This window comes from Symphalangus syndactylus, chromosome 16 (genome assembly GCF_028878055.3).
Source record: "Symphalangus syndactylus isolate Jambi chromosome 16, NHGRI_mSymSyn1-v2.1_pri, whole genome shotgun sequence".
In the NCBI taxonomy this organism is placed as follows: Eukaryota; Metazoa; Chordata; class Mammalia; order Primates; family Hylobatidae; genus Symphalangus; species Symphalangus syndactylus.
The window spans coordinates 81,889,924-81,914,367 of NC_072438.2; positions in this window are offsets into that span (position 1 = coordinate 81,889,924).

Genomic DNA, 24,444 nt, shown 5'->3' on the forward strand with positions numbered 1-24,444 from the left:
AACTATCTCCTGAAATAAAGATATAAGAGGTTTATTTTTCCTTTGGGTAAAGTCAATTAGCTAACACAGATGGTTATCTCAATTACCTAGTAAATTTTGATGAACTATAATGTGACAAATGGTACTGCTTTAGGGGCAAAGGGAAAACTTTCCACTTGTCCTCTGAAAATCAACTGGTAAAAGGCAGACTAGCAGGAGAAAGAGCCTACCAAATTTTATTTTAATGTGCATAGGACAGAGGGATCGCATGAGAGTGATTATTCAATAACACAATAGGGTACAGATGTTTAATGTCCTTCTTCTTAGGGGAGGGAAGGGGGGGAAATATAGCAATTTGGAGGATAGTAAATAATTTTTAGGGAAAATGAGTGGACTTACAGAACATGCAGTGGCTTGGGACAAAGTCTGTTGGACCCACAGAGGTGTCAATGGTTTGTAACAAAAATCTGTCCAAGTTTGTTGAAAGAGTTTAGTCTTTCTTCCTGCTATATGAGATAAATTTATGAAAAATCAGGAAAGAGACAAGAGGTTTTTTTTTTTTTTCTTTGGTGGCTCTGGACTCAAGCGAGATCAGGGAATTTCAGAAAATAACTTCATCCTGCGCTTTGAAAGAGACAGAGGATTGACAGACAGGAGGGAAAGAGGTCAGAGACCCTGAGGCTGCTGCTTGTGGACAGCATGTCAAGGTACCATATTTTGGAGGATGGATTTCTGAGTTCCAACAATGACAATTCCTCTACTTGAGGACTAATTATGGTTTATCTTAAGAATATAGATGCAATAGGTTATATCTGCTTGGTTATATAGAGTGAGTTTTTTTCTGTCTTTGCTATCTCTTAAGTGCATTGTCTGTGATCCACATCACATATTTGTTTAAGGCTTATTCATTAATAAAACCATTTTCTTTCTTTTCTTCCTTAGCTGGGAGCTTTGTTGAGCTTGCAGAAGACTTTAATTTAATTATATTTCTCCAGCAATGTACAATTTGTTGTTAAATAATTATTTGCGGATGAATTATCCCCAGAATACTCAGGATCAGCTTCATTTCTCTCACTGGGAAAATTGAGAATCACAATGGTAAGAAATACTGATCAGATGTAAGCATATGTAGGTAGATTCCGGTAGCTCATTTCCTGTTTCAGAGAAAAGTCAGAGTTGATACTGCAAACCGAGGATCGGAAAATTTGTGACAGCAAAGCAACTGTATTTTTTGGTGTCTTCAGCTTCTAGGAAATAGGTGTACTTCTTCAGATTAGTTGCCAGTTGCATTTTTTTCTCTCTCTCTCTGTCTTTTTTTTTTTTTTTTTTTTTTGGTGTAGTACTCCCTCTTTATTTGTCAGTTGCCAAAACAAAGTAGGAGTAGTGTGAATATTTAACATATAAAGTTTAGATTGAAAAAGGAGGCAGGTAGATACTTTGAGCAGTCTTCAGTGACAGTGTTGCCTTCAGCAGGCAATACTGATCATGAAACAGTCAAGAAATGGAATCAGAGGTGATTAGCGTTGGAAAAGATGAGTAATTGGAATACCAGATGGATAGAAGAGTCTTGGATTACCCTTTATAGCTTGACCTATAGAATGTCAAAAAGAGAGGTCTGCTTTCATTTGCATTGAACTCTAAGATTTAATTCCTGTGTAGAAACCCAGAATTTGTTACTTCGACTTTATCAACTGGAAAATGTCACAGAAAGGGGACGAGGAGAATTTTTGACCCTCTTTTATAACCTCTCCAATAATTTATTTTACCCTAAAATTTATTTTATCAGACTTGAGAATGAACAAGAGGAGTATAGAGAACTAGAGAAGCAATTGTTTGAAAGAGGCTAGGGAAATCTTCAGAGGAGGGGACATGTACCCTGATGAATAGAAGTTTATGATGTATGTGTTTCTGTGTTATTTGCTTGTCAAAGTATGCAAACACACCATATTTCTTTAAAAAGTGCCCAGTTCTCATTCTTGTAAATTACAGTGAAATATATAATATAGTTTGGGAACACACAAAAAAATGAAATAGTAACTAAATCAAGGTATACTGAGCTAGTAAATAATCCAGAGTTTATAAAAATCTGGCCTGTTTTTTCTCAGTGATTTTCTTAGACATGATATCTAGCTACCTATTTGTGGTTCACTTGATTCATTATTTTTTAAATTTCTGAATATTTTAGTGTTTAAAATTCTACTTTAGGCTTTCCTCTCCTTTTTCTGTCTTTTATTCCTACATTTTTTCCCCTAAAAATTTTTTCTTCATCAGATTTCCATGAAAATGCAAATACCAGTGTTTGAGGGTTGCAGTTAAAGTAAAGCAACATAATCCTTCATGAAGTTGGTATTTATCTAAAAAGCTAATGAACACCTGGCTTAGAAAAAAAAAATATTTTACACTGGCTGATTCTGATCATTTCTCTGTTTTAATTTCTCTATAAACATACAATACAATTCTACCACAATATTTTCCTGTCTCGCATTCCTTAAGACAATCTTTTCTAGGAACTGAATATTTTCACTCCAATTCTCTAATTACCTAATGAGAAGCCAACTCAAACACTTCTGGTGTTTTGTCTAATATATCCTTTATAGTCCCAAAATACAAATGTGCAGCTTTTCTTACACTGACCAATATCTCTCTCTTACATATTTTCATTCCTCATGGCCCAGTGAGTTCATCGCAGCTATTCAACTTTTACTGAACCTCAGCACCTGGCTGCTCATAAATCCCAAATTCCATAATTCTCAGTGTGCTTCCTGAGAATTTCATATTTACAGCATTCCTGTATGCTACGAAACTTGGCCCAGGCATTTTCTCTACCTCCAGGACTGAAGAGTCTTCCTGCTCACCCAGAGATGTACCAGTAGTATAGTATCCCTCAATTTAGGAAAGATGGACCATGCCCTCTGTCCTTCATTATTATTATTATTTTTATTTTCATGACACTGGTTCTCACAACCTTTTTAAAAACAAGTAATAACACAAAGAAACAAAATATATAAGAAGAAAAATCCAGAAACTCAGAACAGTCAACTATTATTATCACCTTCACCTTCATTTCTGCAATCCAAGGAAATCTGAGTTAATCTCTCCACTTCATAGGAGACTTTGGCTCCTGTCTCCAGACCTTGTTCTACACTTCAAGTCTCTTTCTTTTTTTTTTCTTTTTTTGTTGAGACGGAGTCTTGCTCTGTCACCCTGGATGGAGTGCAGTGGTGCAATCTTGCTCACTGCAACCTTCGCCTCCTGGATTCAAGTGATTCTCCTGACTCAGCCTCCTGAGTAGCTGGGACTACAGGCATGCGCCACCACGCCTGGCTAATTTTTGTATTTTTAGTAGAGACAGGGTTTCACCATGTTGGCCAGGCTGATCTTGAACTCCCCACTTCAGGTGATCTGCCCGCCTCAGCCTCCCAAAGTGCTGGGATTTTAGGCATGAGCCACCACGCTTGGCCCACTTCAAGACTTTTTAACCCTGGAGTCAGTTTCAAGGTCAGTGAGAATGGTGCAAGATCGTAGTCTTTTAGTTTCTTCACCACCTCAAATCTATTGAGCTTCTCCTATGCCAACTTTAACCATGCATGTCTACAGTCATACATGTTCCCTTTTCATTTCAAGTGACTACTAGGTTAATTAAAGTGTTCTTCTCTTTGCACCTACAGCCTCTCATTCTAATATGTTAGGAAATTTCTAGATTTGTTCTTCATTTCATCAATAATTTCAGTTACATTTTTGCCAATTCTCTAAGTTCATTTGTCCATATCCTGTATCTCACTTGCTTTGAAACAGCTTAACTCTAGGAGAACATGATAGAACATACTGGAACTACCATAAATCCATAAATAGCAAATTCACAGAGGATTTTAACACTATCTGACTATTCTCTTGCTAACTCAGTCACTTGAGTTGTCTTCCTAATTGTCTCACTTCACATATCAGAAACCCATAACCTATGATCCCATATCATAACCACCCCAGTATGTGATACAGTCCTTTCCCTAATGGATTCCTTTCCCTACCACCTTCTCAGAAACCACACAGTCTATTGCTCCTTATCACTTTTAGATGGTTAACCTCTTCCTCTAACACAGAGACTTACCATCTGTTTTTAAGCATGTTCATGTGGCAAGGACAAAGCTGTGACTATTTTTATTTCTCACCTCATCTCAACAACAAAACATACAAAGAGTTCTTTACATTTTTTTATTCCATTTCCACAATTCCATTCTTATCTAGTGTTAATAGATATTGGGCCATCATAACACATTTTGTGGAGAGTAATAATTACAAAAATAAATGGACGTGGGAAGGGGTGGTGTTTAGTTTTCATTTTTTTTATTTGACTTTTGCCATTATTCATTAATATTCAACATAAACTCTAACATGAAGCATTCCTTTCCTTTTCTTTTTTCTTTTTTGCTAAGATGTCATCTTCATCACTTGTCCCTCTTACTCCTTAGATCACTCTCTCTCCGTCTCCTTTGTAGAGTCACTCTTCTTCTATGCACAGTCATTGAATGCTCACTTCTTTGCCCACTCCCTTGCCACTCTATGTAACCAACGGGCAATCTCAAACACAGAGCTTCACTGTTAATCTATATTATGTGACTCACAAAATTAAATTTCTTGTATATCTTAGGCCTCTCTTTAAAACCTCAGGCCCACATATACAATTTATTTTGTGACAGTTTCCCTTAGAAATCTGCAAGTCATCTTAAGCTCACCAGGAGATAATTAAATCCACAGTGCTCCCATTTGTAACAAGTCCCTTTTCAGTGTTTCTTATTCCACCAGGTGGCACCCTATGTATCCCTTTATGAAAACCAATATTTCAGATTATTGTTGATACCAGTCTCCCTCCCTCTTATTCCATATTCAATCTACCCTCATTGCTTGCTGATTTTTTTCTATGTATTATACAAATATGTCCACTTATCATCTTCTCCACTCACCGTTCAAATCAAAGCTGCATTTGTACATGAACTATTAATATTTCGTTAGCTTTATAACTAATCTCCCAATTCCTCATTGAACTTTTCCATTTTAAATTACACGCTGTAACCAGGGTAATAATTATGAAATTCAAGTCTGCCCTTCACCTAAGTATTAAATCATTTCAATGACCTCTCTTTGCCCCAAGGAAAAGATCACAATTCTTAATAAAGTCTGGTAGAGACCTACCCGGCTAGCTTCATTTTAAACTCGGGCTAAGCTACCTAATATCAAGATGCAATTATTTCTGTTCTGCCCTAATGACCCCATGTGGGGTTCGGAACATTACATGAGACTGGCTCTTCCCACGCACCCTAAAACAGAAGAAAAACACAAACTGTGTTTTCTTTACAGACTGTGGTTTAAAAGATTTTGTCCACAGTGACAGGAAGAAAGCCAATGGTTCTAATATATCACCTCTTACCACTCTTTCCCTCATTTCACTTTCTGTCTCCCAAAACTAATTACTTTCTTTACTTTTCTTCAAGGTACTTACATGAGAACATTTATTCCTCCATCTTTAATTTGCACAGACTTTCATCCTCCTAGAAATATGGTAATATAAAGGATAAAATAAACCTAATTTTCAGAAAGTAAAATAAAAAAGGAGTCAATGTTTTTTAATATATTATATGAATTACTTCTACCTTTCCAATATTCAAGCTGTATTTGTTTAAGTCTATTAATATAATATAATGTCATATGTACAGAAAGCATTTTGTTTTACTCAGGACTTCAATAGTGAAATCAACTAAGAGGCATCTTTTAGACTGAAAAAACTGATTATTGAAGCTGTCACTAAATTTGTAGAAGCAATATTTTAATAGAATTTTTATGGTCAATCAATGGTAAATATTATTGCCATTAGATTTCTCTATTAATTATAGTTTTACCTATGATCATGTATTATTTCCATTTAAAAATTACCCCAAAACTTAATGGCTTAAAATAACAAATATGTATCACACAATTTATAGAAGTCAGGAAAATGATGGATTTGGGTAGGTGGTTCTGACCTGAGGTCTTTCATGAGTAAAGGTTGCTGTCATGTTGTTGACCCAGGCTGCATCCCATGAAGCCTTTAACTTGTGTTGGGAGGTCCATGTCTTTGTTTGTTTGCACTGTCACTACAGAATACCATAGACAGGGTAGCTTATAAACATAGTCCCGGAGGCTGGACGGTGCAAAATCAAGGTGCTTGCAGATTTGGTGTCTGGTCAGAGCCCATTTTTTAGTTCATAGATTGCTGTCCTCTAGCTCACATGACAGAAGGGGTAAGGATGCTTTTTGGGGTCTCTTTTATAAGGGCACTCATCCCCGGCTGGGTGAGGTGGCTCATGTCTGTAATCTCAGAACTTTGGGAGGCTGAGGCAGGCAGATCACGAAGTCAGGATTTCGAGACCAGCCTAGCCAGTATGGTGAAACCCCGTCTCTACTAAAAATACAAAAATTAGCCAGGTGTGGTGGGGCGTACCTGTAGTCTCAGCTACTCAGGAGGCTGAGGCAGAAGAAACGCTTGAACCCAGGAGGCAGAGGTTGCAGTGAGCTGACATGGCACCACTGCACTCCAGCCTGGGTAACAGAGCGAGACTCTGTCTCAAAAATAAATAAATAAATAAATAAATAAATAAATATTAAAAATAATAATCAAGGCACTATTCCCCAACATGAAGACAGACTATTGTCTACCAAAAGCTCCACCTCCTAATATCATTACATTGGGGGTTAGGATTTCACAAATTCAGTGCATCCTAGTCTGCTTCTAGAATGTTTAATCATTTGGCTGGATATCACATACGATGCCTGTTCTTTATGTGAGCTTTCTAGAAAAGATAGTTTGGAATTATTTGCATGGTGGCTGGGCTCATAAAGAGTTGAAGGAGAGAAAGAGAAACACCAGTAAGGAGCAAAATAGTTCACTCAAAATTAAAACCCTAGCCTTTGTGAACTTGTCTCAGAAGGTAACATTCCAATCCTGTGGTGGTTTATTTCTTAGATGGGAGTCACTCAGCTTAGCCTGCCTTCAAGGGGAGGAGTATGAAGCTCCACTTCTTAAACTGAGGAGAATCAACAAATACATGGATATATATATTTTTTAATAGTATTACAGCTCATGAACCCATTTAAACCCATTTTAGAACTTTAAAGAAATATTTTAAAATGGAATTTTCAATTAAGCAGAAGAAATTCCCAGCTGTGGAACAGTGAACTTTATTGCTGAAATCACACACATATACACACACACACAGTGCAAACTCATACATAATCAAATCTATAACCTTATTACACAAAGTTTTGTGAGAGGAAAAATGCTTGATTTTTCAAAAGGGCTCATTTATTAAAAATAAAATTACCTTTGTGTTCATTTTAGCTGCAACCTTTAAGCAATCAATGACTATATACTTGCTGTAATCATCCTTTAAAATTAGAATTATTGAAAAGCTTTATGATCACTGATGAATGAAAGAAAGTAATATTGATTTGTGGCCAAGAGAGATAATCTCAGGCAATAAACAGGTACAGTCTTTGAAGGAATCATTTTATTTTACTACTTTCTGACATTATTGAAGCCAATTTTAAATAAATTCATCATGTTTTTAAATTTAATCACATATTATTTTATCATACATTAGGTAAAATTTCAATCTAAATAACTCCTGGATAAAAAATGAAGTATATCAATTTATAATTACAAATACCCAAATTGTAGAGGCATACATTTTTCAACGACACTTATAAATTTTGTTTTGTTGTTTGTTCCTTGTGTTTGTTTTATTAATCAAATTAATTTATATAGATATATGTATGGAAATGAGACCGATATAACCAGTTCTTTATAAGTAAGCATTATTTAATGGAGTCTTTCCTTTCACTAATGATCATAAGAATAGATAGGGAAGTGAGTTGACATTTCAGGCCATTAGGTTAATAGTTCCAGTAATTCTAGTAATGTTTTGACAGTCATAATATATATGATACTATGTGGATTGAATTAATGCATTTTCTTCTGTAACAAATAATAAGACAATTTTTAAAGGTGGTAATTACTATTTTTAAATACGAAAATTAAAAATAATAAAAGAAAAGAGGTTCTTCATTGAGTAGCCATAACATTATCTTTAAACATATTTATTCTTCATTTCCTGACTTTTCCCACTTTTTGGCTAAATCGTATGTTCTTTCTCTAATCTCACTTTTGTTCTATTACTCTCTGGGAAAGATTTTTATATAAAATGTCTAAGCAATCAAACCTAACAGAGGATGAATTTCTATACATTGCTATACCCTCTGGTCACTATTTTTTTCTTCTCTTTATTGCCCATTTCCCTGTTCTTGAAACATTCCAATTATTTGCCTTCCATGACATTCTACTCTTACTTTTACTTTTCTCTCTCTGATTACTCATTTCCAGTTCCCTTTGTCATCTCCTTGTCTTCCTACACCTGCCAATTAAATTTGAATTTCCTCTGCATTTCATCTTATGTCTCCTTTTCTTCTGCCAAATTCTCTCCTTAGACAAATACAGTCACTCCCATGGTTTTATATCCCACTTATATTCAGCGGCTCTGGAATGTATAGCACCAGGCCAAATCTATCTTAAGAACTTACTTTACTTAACCAATTACATCTGCATCTGCTCAGGATCATGTAACCCAGATCAGCATTTGGCTCTTTTGTAGACCCATTTTTTCTTTTCCTGGAAGTCTATTTTGACACCTACTTTCTGTCACTACCCACATTTTAGCATTTAGCCTTGTCAGTTTACTCTCATCCATATGTAACTCTATCCATTTTCTTCTCTCTATTATGAACAGCAGTTTGAGCCATCATGACCAATTTTGCAGTATCTTCTTAAATTAGCCTACTGTTTTGCATTGGACATTTTTATCCCCCAGCAATTCCACCAATTTCATTCTCGGAAAAATATAAATGAAGAGTTATATTTTTCAATAGCCATAATCATTAAATTTCCATGCTTAAGAAAATGTTCAGAACAGTATCAGTGCATTTATAATAAAATTAAAAAACTTGACCCACAAATCTCTACTTGTCCTTCTAGTTTCATTTCATTTGTTTCTCATCAATCTCTACATTCTGATCACCACAATCTTTTAATTCATCTGAAAGCTAAGGTCTCTCTTAATTTAGATTCTCTATACTTGCCATTTTGTCTACCTAGAAGTATTTTCTTCCATCTTTGGATGGTTATTGCAAATCCATTGAATAGTTCTCATCTGAATTGTTTCTTCCTTGGGATGACTTATAAACACTTCATCCTACAGCCAAATCAGAAGACCAATATCAAAATCTTTCATCATACCATAAATTTGCTTATATGTAATTATATGGCAAGAATCTCTTTGTCTTTATAATCATTATTCACTTATCTATGTTTTTTAAAAACTCTTTTATGTGGTGATTCTAAGCTCCTTAATGTTGGGCTTGTTCTCTGTTTCAACTATCTTCCACATCTACCACAGTACCTGCTACATAGATGTATTCAATATATATTTTTAGAATTAGTAAATGATGAGCAAGTGTGTACTTGGTTCTCTTTCTTTACAGTGTTAGAAATGCTATTACAGCATTAGAAAAGATAATCAGAAAGAAAATTTAATAGATCATCAGAAGAAATCCCAAGATTTTTAGGTAAACGAGCCTATAAACACAGGTGGAATGGACTTGCAATTTACCAAGAAATAGGTTTGTCATACCTAGAAACCAACTGTATAAACATGTTTTTATCTACTAATAACTTCATTTTCCAAAATGCTCTACTTTATGAGACAATTCTTGATGGAAATACCATTTGCTTCTAGGCTCGTTGCTTAAACATGAAGTTAAAAATCTTTGTATGACACATAAAATTGTAGTGATTGCTTAACTTTGCAACTATAGTGCTCCTGAAATGCTCATCTAACCATTCTGTGTTCCAGATCTACAAAACTTAGATGGCACTAAAATTGTGTATTCTTTAATTGTCTACAAAACTTAGATGGTGCTAAAATTGTGTATTTCTTTTACAACTAACTTCTGATGAAAAGGGGGCAGAGAAGGTAAACTCTCTCCCCTTTTAGCTTTATTGGCTTAGTGAATTTCTACAAAACATAATTTAAGTGCTATATTTTACCAAAGTTTTAATAGGGAAATAAAAACCACAATAGGTATCTTAAGCAGAAAGCGCATTTCATACATATACAACAGGAAGAGCTAAAATAACTAAAGTAGCTGTGGCATGGAGGAAGGTTTTGAGTTATTGAATTCAAAGGCATGCAATCATTTCTGCAATCCTGGGTCAAAAAGATGCTCCTACTATTAAAACTTTAAGCTTCTTATGCCCAGGAAACTGGTGATTAGGCACAAGGATATTGAATCCTACCACTTCCACTACTTCTGAACTATTGTCTCCATGATTTCACTTGCCAGAATCAACAATAGCAAGACAGGCTTTGATCTTTTCCATTTTTCTAAGTCTGATTCATATGCAAACAATGGGTAAGTGGTCTAAGCTGCATTCATAAAACTGGCTCAAGGGAAGCTGCATTGCTTGTTTTGTTTTGTTTTAATTTTCTAACCTCTTCAACTTTGAGAAGAGTGGAATGAAGGTTGAGGAAACCTGTCCACACAGTCTACCACACACCTTCCATGAAAGGTTCCCCAACACCTCCAACAAAATAATGTAAACGCATTCTGGAACCTATATTACTCTTGCACCACAACACTTCCCACACTTCCCGCAATACTTTTTCTCTTCATGGGAATATCCTTCCAAAACATGCTGATATCTCCCGAGCATTATTCATCTGTTGAATTTTCCCACCTATTATAAGGTCTTCCAATTGTTAGGTTCTTAATAAATATATTTTAAATTGTTAAAATTCTGAACTAATGGGTAATCAACTGTACAACCCAAATTGCTGATTTGCACACAGCTGAAGTCCCTCCTCAAAACTTCTGTAATACACGTAACTTAGGCAAATGGTTGGGTCATTACCATATATTACTTTATATTTTTATTTATCAGTATATGTGATTACAGTTATGCTTATGTTAATGATATATATATGTTAACTTTTATGCATATGTACATTGTATTATTTTGTTACATAGCACAGCATTTTGTACTTATAAAGTGACCAATAATAATAAGCTGCATACTTTGGGAAGCATTGCAGGCTAGTGATACAGTTTTGTTTTGTTTTTTTCCTGCAGCCTGACAACCTCTTTAGTCATTCACTAAACCTCTCTCAGCTTCAGTTCCTTCATCTGCAACATATAGCGAATAATAAAACTTAACTCAGATGGTTCTAGTGTGAAATAATACAGGGTAAATGTGCCACCAAATACAAACCAATGGCTTGATTGACATAACTCATTGCTAATTTTCTTGAAATGATTCAAAGTATTTTCCAGACAAGCACACACTGAGGGAATTCATCACCACTAAACAAGTCCCATGAGAAATACTCAAAGGTGTCCCAAACACAAAAATGAAAGGTCAACATTCATCATCATCAAAACATATGAAAGTAGCAAACTCACAGGTCTTGTAAAACAGTCACACAAAGTAGGAAGAGAAATCAAATAGCAACACAACAGATTTCCACCAAACCACAAAGACAAAGAGACAGACAGAAAGAAAAAACAAAAAACAACAACGAAATAGCCCCAAAGAACTTACAAAACAAGTAGAAAACAAATAGCAATATGGCAGAAAGAAAACCTCATGTATTAATATTAACCTTGAATGTAAATGAATTAAACATTCCACTTAAAATATATAGATTGATGTTGGGCCAGGTGCGGTTGCTCACACCTGTAATCCCAGCACTTTGGGAGGCTGAGGTGGGTGGATCACAAGGTCAGGAGTTCGAGGCCAGCCTGGCCAACATAGTGAAACCCCATCTCCGTTAAAAATACAAAAATTAGTGGGGCATGGTGGCCGGCACCTGTAATCCCAGCTACTTGGAAGGCTGAAGCAGGAGAATCGCTTGAACCTGCAAGATGGAGTTTGCAGTGAGTCGAGATTGCGCTGCTGCACTCCAGTCTGGATGACAGAGTGAAACTCCATCTAAAAATAAAAAAAAAGAAAGGTAGATTGATGGAACAAACTAAAAAATGATCCAAAAATATGCTGCTTACAAGAAACATATAGACACATACAGACTGAAAGTAAAGACACATATAGATTTAAAGTAAATGGGTGCAAAAAGATACTCTTATGTAATGGAGACTAAAAGCAAGCAGGAATAGCTATACTTATATCAAGTAAAACAGAACTTAAATCTAAAACAGTATAACAATGACAAAGGAAGTCATTACATAATGATAAAGGGATCAATACAGCAAGAGGATATAACAATTCTAAACACATATGCATCCAACACTAGACCACCAAGATTCATAAAATAAATATTACTAGACATAAAAAAGGAATAGACAGCAATACAATAATAGTGGGGGACTTTCCCATCTCACTCACAGCATTAAATGTTATCAAGACAGAAAACAAATAAACATAAGACTTAAATTCAACCTTAGATGAAATAGACCTAACTGACATTTACGGAAAATTCTACCCAGCAACTACAGAATATACATTCTTAATAAAACCGCAATTTCATCCAACAATCCCACTACTGGATATCTACCCAAAGGAGAACAGATAATTATATGAAAAAGATATCTGAACCCATATGTTTATCACAGCACTATTCACAATAGCAATGTGTCCATCAGTGGATGATTAGATTAATAAATCTGGCATATATGCACTATAGTATACTATTCAGCTATACAAAGAATAAAATCATGTCTTTTGCAACAACATGGATGTAACTGGTCATTTTAAGTGAAACATATCAGACACAGAAAGACAAATACCGCATGTTCTCACTTATAACTGGAAGCTAAATAATGTATACACATGGACATAGAATGTGGAATGATAGACAACAGAGACTTGGAAATCTCAGGAGAGTGGGAGGAGGGGATGATGAGAAATTATGTAATGAGCACAATGTACATTTTTCAGGTGATGTATATTCTAAAACCCTTCAACACTATGTACTTTATGGAGGTAACAAAATTATATTTGTATCCCATAAATTTACACAAATAAAAAATTGCCTTCTGTACTTACTTTAGCCAAGTTATTGTTAGGTTCAGCATTCAGCACTTTACTTAAATTTTCTGTAGCTTTCTGGACCTTTTTTTGATATTTATATATAGTAGTGTGGCACAGAAGTGCTAATATTTACCAAAATAAAAGTTCTATTTTTAATAAAAAATTAAAAGGTTGTAGAATCTCAGGATGGAATGCAGACTGTTACAAATTTATCTAGCTCTATTATGAACCATACAAAATAACTTCAGTGAGGGACTTAAGGGAAAGGGTGCTTGTCAAAGTGATATTGAAAACGAGTGCAGTTTCTTAAGATGAAAGGCAAAAGAAACTTGTACAAAGGCATTTAATTTAGTTGATAAAGATGTTCTTCTACCAAGGGCAGGTTATCAATTCTGGTACAGCTATACACATATACTGGAAGTGAACAATTAACTAAATAGATGTCAGATAGTGAGAGTCAGGATTTTTATTGTTGGAGTAGGGGTTTAGAGATACAGGAAAGCATTGATGCTTGTGGGACTAGGTTAGAGGTAGTGACATCAGTAAGAACCCATGTTTAGCTTAATATAGACATAGATGGTGATATGGTTTACATTTTGTCCCCTCTCAAACCTCTCGTCCAATTGTAATCCCCAGTGTTGAAGGAGGGGTCTAGTGGGAGGGGATTGGATTATGGGGGCAGATTTCCTTGCTATTCTTGTGATAACGAGTGAGTTCTCACACAATCTGGTTGTTTAAAAGTGTGTAGCATCTCCCCCTTAGTTCTCTCCCTCCTTCTCCAGCCATGTAAGATGTGCCTGCTTCCCCTTTGCCTTCTGCTATGATTGTACGTTTTCTGAGGCTTCCCCATCCTTGCTTCCTGTACAGCCTATGGAACTGTGAGGCAATTAAAGCTTTTTTCTTTATAAATTACCTAGTATCAGGTAGTTCTTTATAACAATAGGATAATGGACTAATAGAGAAATATTTAAAGATATGTGTCTATACATGTGTAAGAATATACACATTGTTTCTTTGCTCTCTCATCTTAGAGAGCTATGAAAAAATTGATACTCCCTTAGCTACAGGCACAGCTAGCACTTAAATTTTGACTTCTTATACAGAAACAGGGCGTCTTTGAAAGTGGCTGATTCTAAGAATGGGGAAGAAAATACGCAAGATGAGCCTGGGACATCCTCTAGTGCCAGAAATTATGAAAATACTAACAAAAATCTATTTGTGAGATATGTCAAACAAGCACAGGGGCCAAGTGAAAGGTCTCTCACTTTCTAGAATAATTTTAGCAACACAATAAATTAATTAGTATTATATTTGGATTATACTCAAAAATGTAATTTTCCTTAGTCCATATTGATATCAATAAATGATTGAATAAATAAATGAATGAGATAGAAGAGGCAAATCTCCTCTGCAAATAATTTACATATGTATTCCAACTAAAGGAAGTGGCTCAACTCTTAAAGACATCTTAAGCAATACTACAACTGAATTAACTTTCCAAAGATACTGTCACAATTCATCTATTCCAAGACCCATACATTTCATATTTTAGTATCTCCTGAAAATATAATGCATTTTACAATTCAGTGGTATGTCTTAGTTTAATTAGCCATAATGTGAATTACTTGCTTAACGGGACATAAAATAGTGAATTATACAATCTATGGGCTCTTGGACTCAAGAAAATACGATAGAAAGGAGTTTATGTTAGAGTCTGCACACTGACTAAAGATCAGAGCAGAAAGCAGATTCTAGGAACAGTCACATTTGTGGCAGTCACTGGTCTCGGCATGCAACAAAATTCAAAGTAAATAGTGGTAAGATGCGAAATGGACAAAGCTGTGTAGCTAGAATCAGAAGTCTCTGAAATCAAAACATCAAGATTTAAACCATTTAGGGGCAGTGGGGCTGACGTGGTGACCATGGGACTGATCAGATAAAACCTTTACAAAGAAACAGTAGCTCTCAGACTCACCTCCTGAGACAGAGTTGTTCTGAGGGGAAAATGAGTAAGTTTCTACAGTAACATACAGTACTTAAACATACAGTACGATACAGTACTTAAAGCCCTGACCTGTCCAGTTGGCAACACATCTTTCTTGATGGGCATCTAAATGTCATCTTTTGGTTTTATTTTTGTGTTTTTCTCATCTAAGCTCTAAGAGCAAAGCCTGACAGGGTGAGCCCCCAAAGTGTGTTCATGTCTTAGAGTGTCCAGAAGCCACGTAGGGAGTGTGCAAGCTTTTCATTTTCATGCCAAGGACAATGTTTCTCTTTATTGAGCTAATGGCAAGGTATGGGCCTCAGAATATGTACAGTTTGAACATATTTGCATCTTTCCTTCAATTAACTGTGAAATCTGTGAGGCTAATGAGAAGAAAATTGATGGGTAGTCGGTGGAAGAATTTTTTTTCATTGTCATATCTTCAACTTTCCTGGAGTATAATAAGAGATGCACAGTCAATTTAGTATACTTGAAATGTGTGATGTGGTCAAATTTCATATATATATATATATATATATGTATGTATATACTTGCGGAAATATCAGTACACTCACAACCATCATTATGAAAAGTTTTCTTGTGCACCTCAGTAATCAATCTCTCCCTCCATGCTGTCTCTAGGCAGCCATTTGATTTTCCATCAAGTAACATGAGTGAGAAGAAGAAAATGTTTGTTGTAAGCCATTGAAATTTTGTGGTGGTTCACTTTTTAGAAACTCTTTGGAATTTTCTTTCTCATATCTTTATTAACATATAACGTGTCTGTTTGACATACTTTCAGATAATGTAAATAATATACTCAGCAATTGTTTTGTGCTGGGCTTCCATTTAAACTTTCAAGATCATATGGATTTTTATAGCTTTATATGTTGTGTTTGGCATCTTAAGCTCACTATCTACCTACTGCCTCTTAAATCCCAAACCCTAAAGAGGTTCTGAAGATTCCAAACAATGGCTTGATAGCTTACGGTAAAAAAAAGCTCAGGATAACTCAAATTTTTGTGACTTAGCACGCTTGAGAAAGTTTTCTTTTTTTTTTTTTTTTTTTTTTTTTTTTTTTTTTTTTTTTTTTTTTTTTTTTTTTTTGAGATAGAGTCTTGCTCTGTCACCCAGGCTGGAGTGCGGTGGCGGGATCTCGGCTTACTGCAAGCTCCGCCTCCCGGGTTCACGCCATTCTCCTGCCTCAGCCTCCCGAGTAGCTGGGACTACAGGCGCCCGCCACCGTGTCCGGCTAATTTTTTTTTGTATTTTTTAGTAGAGACGGGATTTCACCGTGTTAGCCAGGATGGTCTCGATCACCTGACCTCGTGATCCACCCACCTTGGCCTCCCAAAGTGCTGGGATTACAGGCATGAGCCACCTCGCCCGGCCTTGAGAAAGTGTTTTTAACCTCCTTCCTAAATGAATGATTATTTAGTCTTGCAGTGTCCATAATTTCTTTACGTCACTTACGGAAGTCTCAAATTTGTCTGTAACACCTGATAATAACTTCCAGTACTATTCTAAAATGTAGATTTACTTTATCACATTTTCTTCTAACTTCTACTTGCCCCAGTTATAACAATCTTCATTCTTCTTTTGTACTTATATTGTCTCCTTTTAAAACTCAATATCTAGGTCCTCTCTTATAATTGTGCTTAAAATTCATCCTGCAGTAGTGTTAGAGCAGGGTTTCTCAAAGTCATTGTGAGGAACTACCATGTACACTGTAAAATGATTAGCAACATCCCTAGCCTCGACCGGTAGCACACTCTCTCTTTCACAGTTTTTTTTTTAATCAGAAATATCTGTACACATTGACAAATGTCCACCGGATGTGAAGAAGAATGTGGGGTGAAAAATCCCCTTTTTTGAGACCCACTTGCTTAGAATGTATTAAAGACCTACAATTGAAAATACCTTGGCAAAATCTCCCCAAATTTTCTCTCAAAATAACAGTATATACAGTGTAATATATACAACATCCTAAGTTATACTAATGAAAAAATCTAAGAAAAACTCTATATGATGATATTTAGATATTAAAGTCACTATATTAACTTTTAGGATAATGTGCCACTAATTCCAAATCGTCACTGCTTTCATGTAGTGCTTCTCCATATTGTCTTAATGTTAATCTTTAATATACACAGCCTAACATATTTATTGATGTGAAAGTTTTTGTTTTATTTTCAACAACACGGTCTCAACCAGGGGTGATTTTCACTACCAGAGACCATTTGTCAATGTTTAGAGACAATTTTAGTTTTTACTGCTGTAGGTAGTGGAGTGTGCTATTCACATCCAGTAAGCTTAGGGCAGGAAAACTGGTAAACCTCCTATAATACAAGGCTACGGCCCACAACAAAATTATCAGGTCCAAAAATGTCAATAGTATTGAAGGTGAGACAATTTCTAGGGAGATATTATACCTCGATATTCTCATTTAATATGCTGGTAATGTCATCCAGCATTTTTTCGAAAATGAGAATAGCCTAGTGGCCTTAAATGTCATTGTTTTACTCTTATTTACATTGGACTAAAGAATGAGATCAAATGCAGCTGAATAATTTGGATATCTAAAGTAATAACATTTTTCACTAACGCGCATAGGCTTAATACCTGGGTGACAAAATAATCTGTATACCTATTTACCTATAGGTTTACCCATATAACAAACCTGCACATATACCCCTGAACTGAAAAGAAAAGTTAATAAATAAAGTAATTACATTTGTTTTGAAATAAAATACATTTAGAAATGGAAAATATTGTTGAAAATATTCTAAGAATTTTAAATTTATACATTAAAATAAAAATAATCTGAATATTATTACTAATAGGAAATCTTTGTCTTGATCTCAAATTCCAAGCAGAAGATCTTTAGACTATCTCTAGCAATAGCTAACAGAATAAGATTTACAAACCTCGATAGATCATTTTTCATGCCTGTGTCATTTTAAAATAAATTGATGGCTGTTAAAACTTAATTTAGTTGGAGTCTCTTCTGGATCACATATATAGTTTTACAGACAGCCATGTTCAATGAAATTATAATATGTAATACAAGAAATATGCCAGATTTAAAGTAAGAATCTCTTTTAAATGCTCTGATATTCAAAAATCTTTATCAGTTTTGCTAAACTAAGGATTTTAAACAAAACCTTTTAGTTAAGAAAGCATTGGTCTCAATAGTAAATCTGCCAGTATGAATTGCTGCATTTTATTTTTGCCTTTTCTAAAGGACATCTGCCAGAGTAATTAGATTTAAAATCCTACATGCAATCTAATATTAGATGAAAAGTTTAAACTACCAACGACACAATATTGATGCACAGAGGAATGAATCGATTTTTATGTAATTCTCAAATTGAAAGTCCATCTTTTTATAAATTAAATTAAATTTATAAATAAATCCAAATAGTGATATTTTAGCTCACTTTTGACAGTAGGTTTTCAGTTTCTGATGTTAACAATGGCATAATTATGATTTGTTGAATAATGGCATAATTATGACTTGTTGAATAAGTGAACAGGTAAGGAAATAATTAGAGTCTGCAGTAGCTGGAGAAAGAAAAAGAAGAAATATTTTGATATTGCATACTCAATATGGCACATTCTATGTCATAGGCTTTAATATCAGTTGACTACTCTCTTTAGAAGGAGTACGGTTTGACCTAGACCAGTTTATTCATTTATTTATTTTTGTAATAATTTTTCCTCATTCTCTTTGACACATTGGTTAACCTAAAATTATTGTGTTACTTAAGACATTGACTAAAAATTGTAGTCTTTCAGTTTGTGGCTGCCCACAGGATTTTTTTTTTTTTTTTTTGCTTTGGCTTACTAAATAATCTTTTATTGGAGTTAAAACAACAAAGCTAGTGAAGACATAAATCAATGCCAAAAAAAAAGGAGACAGGCCTACTTATATGCCATTATCTTATGTTACTGTCATTGGATAGAAGACAGACACTATCATTTTTAATCAATTGTATACTTCATAAATATGATACAACAAATATTTTTACTTCCAAGATTATACATAGAGTTTTTGTGATTCCTTTGTGAGTGTGAACTATATAGCTGTCCCTAAAACATAATTCAGAACAGAAAGGTTTTGTTTTTAATTATATAATTTTTTGCCCAAGTTATATGGGTTCATAGGTTATAGAATGTATATCATAACTTAATATACATTTTTTGCATTTTTTAATTTACTATATAATTTATTTGTGAAACCAAATTTGATATACAACTATGTAAACCATTAAATATGATTTGGATTAAAATCATCTTAACAGACAAATCCAAAAACACTGCGTTTTATTATTTCTATTTCTAATGTTACCTCCAGGTTTAAACTCCCCTAAGTAATTGACTCTACCTATTATGTTTGTATTTTGAAACATCACTCTATATTGTAACAAAACGAAAAATGACACAATTAGTTTTATATATGTACACAAAAATTTTCAGTTTTAAAGGAGGAAATATAAAGTTTTGGAATTTAAAAAAGCAAATGTTATAATATTTTCTCAAATAATTTACTACTCATATTCCCATTGCTTAGTTTCATTAATTTTTACAATCACATTTTACATATCCAAGATGTATTTCCAGGTTTATTTTCTGAATGAATTGCTAGGATCTTAGATGGGTTTATTATTTTGTGCAAGATGCCACTGCTTGATAATTGATTGTTTGTATACCCCATTCTTCAGACTTTTAAAATCAATACCCACACTTCCCCACGAAAAAGAGAAAGTAAAAACAAGTAAGAGTGGATTTCTATATCACGATGACTCATTTTCAATAGAACACTACCATAGGTCAAATAGATGAATGCATAAACAATGAATGGATTAATATCTTTTATATAATCTTGTGCCACATAACAATGTTTACATCAGTAAGAGACAGCATGTAAAACAATGGCCCGTAAAGATTATAATAGGGTTGAAAAATTTCTATCACCATTATAGATTGATCACTCTATGATGTTTGCACAGTAACAAAATCACCTAACCACACACTTCTCAGAACATATCCTCATTGCTAAGTGACAGAAGGCTATATTTTATTTAATGATTGCATAAATATTTGTTGAGAAAAATGTGCACTCTAAGTACCAGGATAAAAGAGATTAATAACAAATTAATGATTAAATGAACCATGATCAACCTTACGATTGAGGTCTATATGCTACATTTGGATTACATCATAAAGGCAGAGGTTAATCATCACAACTTACACAACAGGATATAGAGTGGACCAGCAGATAATTACATAATAGAATACAGTTTGTAACCTGAAAGATGCATTAGAATTAATTAGAATCAAACCATATTTGTGACTTTGGTTTAAATGTTTTAAATGTGCAAAACCTATTGATATAGATATAGCCAGGACATTTCTATTGTCTATATATATATATATATATGTGTATATATATATATATACACATATATATATATATTTCTATACATGTACATATATACGTGTATATATATTTTTTTATTTTTTTTGTGATGGATTTTCGGACTTGTTGCCCAGGCTGGAGTGCAATGGCATGGTTTCAGCTCACTGCAACCTCCGCTTCCAAGGTTCAAGCAATTCTCCTTCCTCAACCTCCCAAGTAGCTGGAATTACAGGGGCCAACCACCACACCAGGCGTATCTTTGTATTTTTAGTAGAGACTGCTTTCACCATGTTGGCCAGGCTGGTCTCAAACTCGTGACCTCAAGTGATCTGCCCCCCTCAGCCTCCCAAAGTGCTGGGATTACAGGCATGAGTCACTGCACCCAGTTTGTCTTTACAAATCTTATAGAAATATTTAACTTTTAAAATCAACCACATACAATTAAGTCTTTGATGAAAGTAATTAAGAAGTAAAGAAACAGAAAAAGCAATTTTTAAAAACATATATGAATGATTGAAAGCCAGCAGTAAAATTAAGAATTGTATTAAAATATCAATATTAAAATTAGCTATATAAATAATTAATGCAGCTAAAATGTTAACAAACAAAATTTACAGAAGAAATGTATGTTAACATTACTGAATCATCTTAAAATCTTATTAAAATTTAAAGTTCTTCTAAATTGAAGTTATATCACAGAAAAAAATAATGTCACCTTTAAAAGTTTAGGATTAGAAATACATAATTTTTTTAAATATAGTCTTAATATATATTAATTATATTTCATTAATTTCTTATTATTTCTTGAATAAACTTTTTTCATGATACTATTTAAGTGCCACATTCTATAATAATATGGAAAACAATTCTACAAAATGTGGCATATAGTAATTTATAGGTAGTATAGCACACCTTTTATCTCTTTATAACAAAAACATAATGTGTACATTAATATAACATATTGTCTTTTTTTGTCAAAGAACTATCTCCTTGAAAACCATCATCCTCAGATGCATCTCTAACTTAAAAAGACCTTAGAAACTGTAACAATTGTAAATGCATTATAACTTAAAGAGATATTATCTTCACATTAGAGGCTAACAGGCTTATACCTACTGATAGCTGACAAGTATTATAGGAATCCTGGCAGGCAAATTGTTGCATAAAAATTATGTAATTTACTAACTGTAAAATAACCTTTAGAGTTTAGAATCAGTCAAATAAGTAGAACAGACAATTGTTATCAAAGCCATATAAATGTCTATTAAAATTATTTTTTACTACCCTCATTTTATCTCTGAAGAGACATCTTGTTAAAAAATGAATAATAGACACATATAAATACCTAATTACAAGCAGAGTTAAGATTAAAATTCAGCCTTATTGGGGTGGGATAGAAATCAGTACAGTAAAGAATATTTTGGTGCAGGTAGTTTGTTTCAAATGATTCAACCTTCAACATTACTTCACTTAAATTTTAGCAAACTTTCTGCTAAAATTTAAGCATACATACATATGACACTAGACATATGTCCTGTGTAAGCCTGGGCTAGGGGAGCTCTATTAAATGCTTACATAAACCCCAAAGATGTCCTAAGAAATGCAATTTGGAAAAACTTTGATGTGCTACAGCACGGATTTTCTCATACAGCAACAGAGCAGACACTTGAATGTAGTTATACTCCTGCTTTCCACCTCCCTGTCAATACAATAAAAAAAGGCCACAGGCCTGTGATTCTGGCCTCCAGGGAACTGGTGGCTTCTTTAACCCACACTGCTGCTGCTTTTTCCCATTTAGGTTTAGGGTTTATTTTGTATATGCCTTTGTACAGGCTAAATGCTGGTCTAGTTGAAAATCAACATAAAACAACCTTAATAGCATCTCATTTTATTGTGACTTTACTTTTTGTGTTGTTTCGTTTTTTACTTTTGGAGACAGAGTCTTACTCAGTCACCAAGGCTGGAGTGCAGTGGCATGACTATGGCTCAACCTCCAGGCTCAAGTGACCCTCCCACTTCAGCCACCTGAGCAGCTGATACCACAGGAACATGCCACCACATAAGGCTGAATTAAAGAACAATTTTTTAGATGGAATCTCACTATATTGCCCAGGCTAGTCTTGAACTCTTTGCCCCAAGCAATCCTCCCACCTTGGCCTCCCAAAGTGCAGGGATTGTAGGTGTGAGCCACTATGCCAGGCGTCTCTCATGACTTTAAACTTGAACATGCTTTTGTCGCTGTGGCTGAGTTTAGGATCACAACCAGCCTGTGATTACTGTGGTCACCACACAGATTCCCTCTTGTTCCATCTTTTATATTCCATCTTCTCACTCTCATAACTGTGTGGATAGTAAAACAATTATCCATACAGGTATGATATTGGCAAAGAAAATCACAAAATCTTTTAATGAGCAAACTCTTTGGGGATGGTAATAATCTTTATACCACCTTCATTGTCTTAAGTATCTCTACATTCTTCTTTACAAATTAGGAATAAATCTTTCTTGCTCTTTTGTTGTTGTTGAACACCAGAAGGGGATATTCCTTAATTCTCCACAGCTAAGGACAGTATAGCACAATATTCCATTCAGCAGGTGAAGTCAGTATGAATGAATGCTTTCAATCAGCAAATTGCTGGTTGTGTTGCAACTCCTAGTTATGATGTTTTATGTACTTTGAAGGGCTCCAATTAATTAAGGTATTTCTTACAAGCATTTAGAAAGATTTTTTTTCTTGGCATGTGACTTGTAAGTTTGTCCTGATATTTTCCCTGTGACAATGTTTTGTGAATTGTAACTCAGCCACATAAGTGGCTCCTCATAATAAAGCCACATGGTATCCATGTACACATATTTAACAAATCAAAGAAGTGGTTCTCAACCTAATATCTAGAGGAGGTCCTTCTTCTTCACTTTCAATAACTATGTTGAAGAATAGATTCTGAAAAGCTATTACTAAATTTTCCAATATGTTTTCAAATTTGTGTCCACAATATCTATAAATCAATAAATGTATAGAATAGAGCATAATAATCCAATTAACAAATTTGTCATCTAAGCAGGAATGAATGCAACAAATAGTCCTTCTTATTTCAAAATCAACTGCAGAGGTAATGCATTGCCACTAGAATTGTGTGCTGTATTGGTAATAAATTAACAAAAACATTGGGGATAAGAAAAATCTACAAATAAAAGGTGTGTCATTTGTGAAATATAATCACAAAAATGTTCAGATTTTTATAATTAACAGAAAAATTATTGTTTTTATTATCTCCAGTGTTTAACAGACACTATTCATGTATACATACAACATTCTTATAATAACTCTTGTGTCCATGTAAACAGCAGTCTTGCCAAAAAGAATTGATTATCATATAGTAGTTTATAAGTGTTTTCATGCATAGGCTGCAACCTTTTAGAGTGCTATTCTAGTAAATTATTAATATTAACTTGATGAACACAATTCTAAGACATTTCACTTGAAGATATGTTTATTAACTATTAGGTTGGTACAAAAGGCATTGCGTTTTTTGCCATTAGTTTCAATAAAAAATAGAACCAGCATTTAGAAATCTACTTTCCGAAACTTAATAAAATGAGAATTTGTCCTCTTTTACATATAAGAAGCCTGCATAATAAGCATTCTGTTGCTAGTACATAAGCTTCCCATTTTCATCAGGAGCCTATACACTTACATTTCTCTTTTACTAACTTCAATGCATGACTTCTATCTTCACGGTGATTTTATGCTTCTAGCCACCATGTCTGCATTCCAGGACAGCAGCAGAAAGTGTAGAAAAATAAAAAAGACATACCTCCCTAATGAGTCAACTGCACTTAAGGAGCCATCCCAGAAATTTCACATGGCTTGTTTTAATACAGCTGCATCCAGATGCAAGGAATGCTGGGAAATGTGGTATTGTGCTCAGCTAA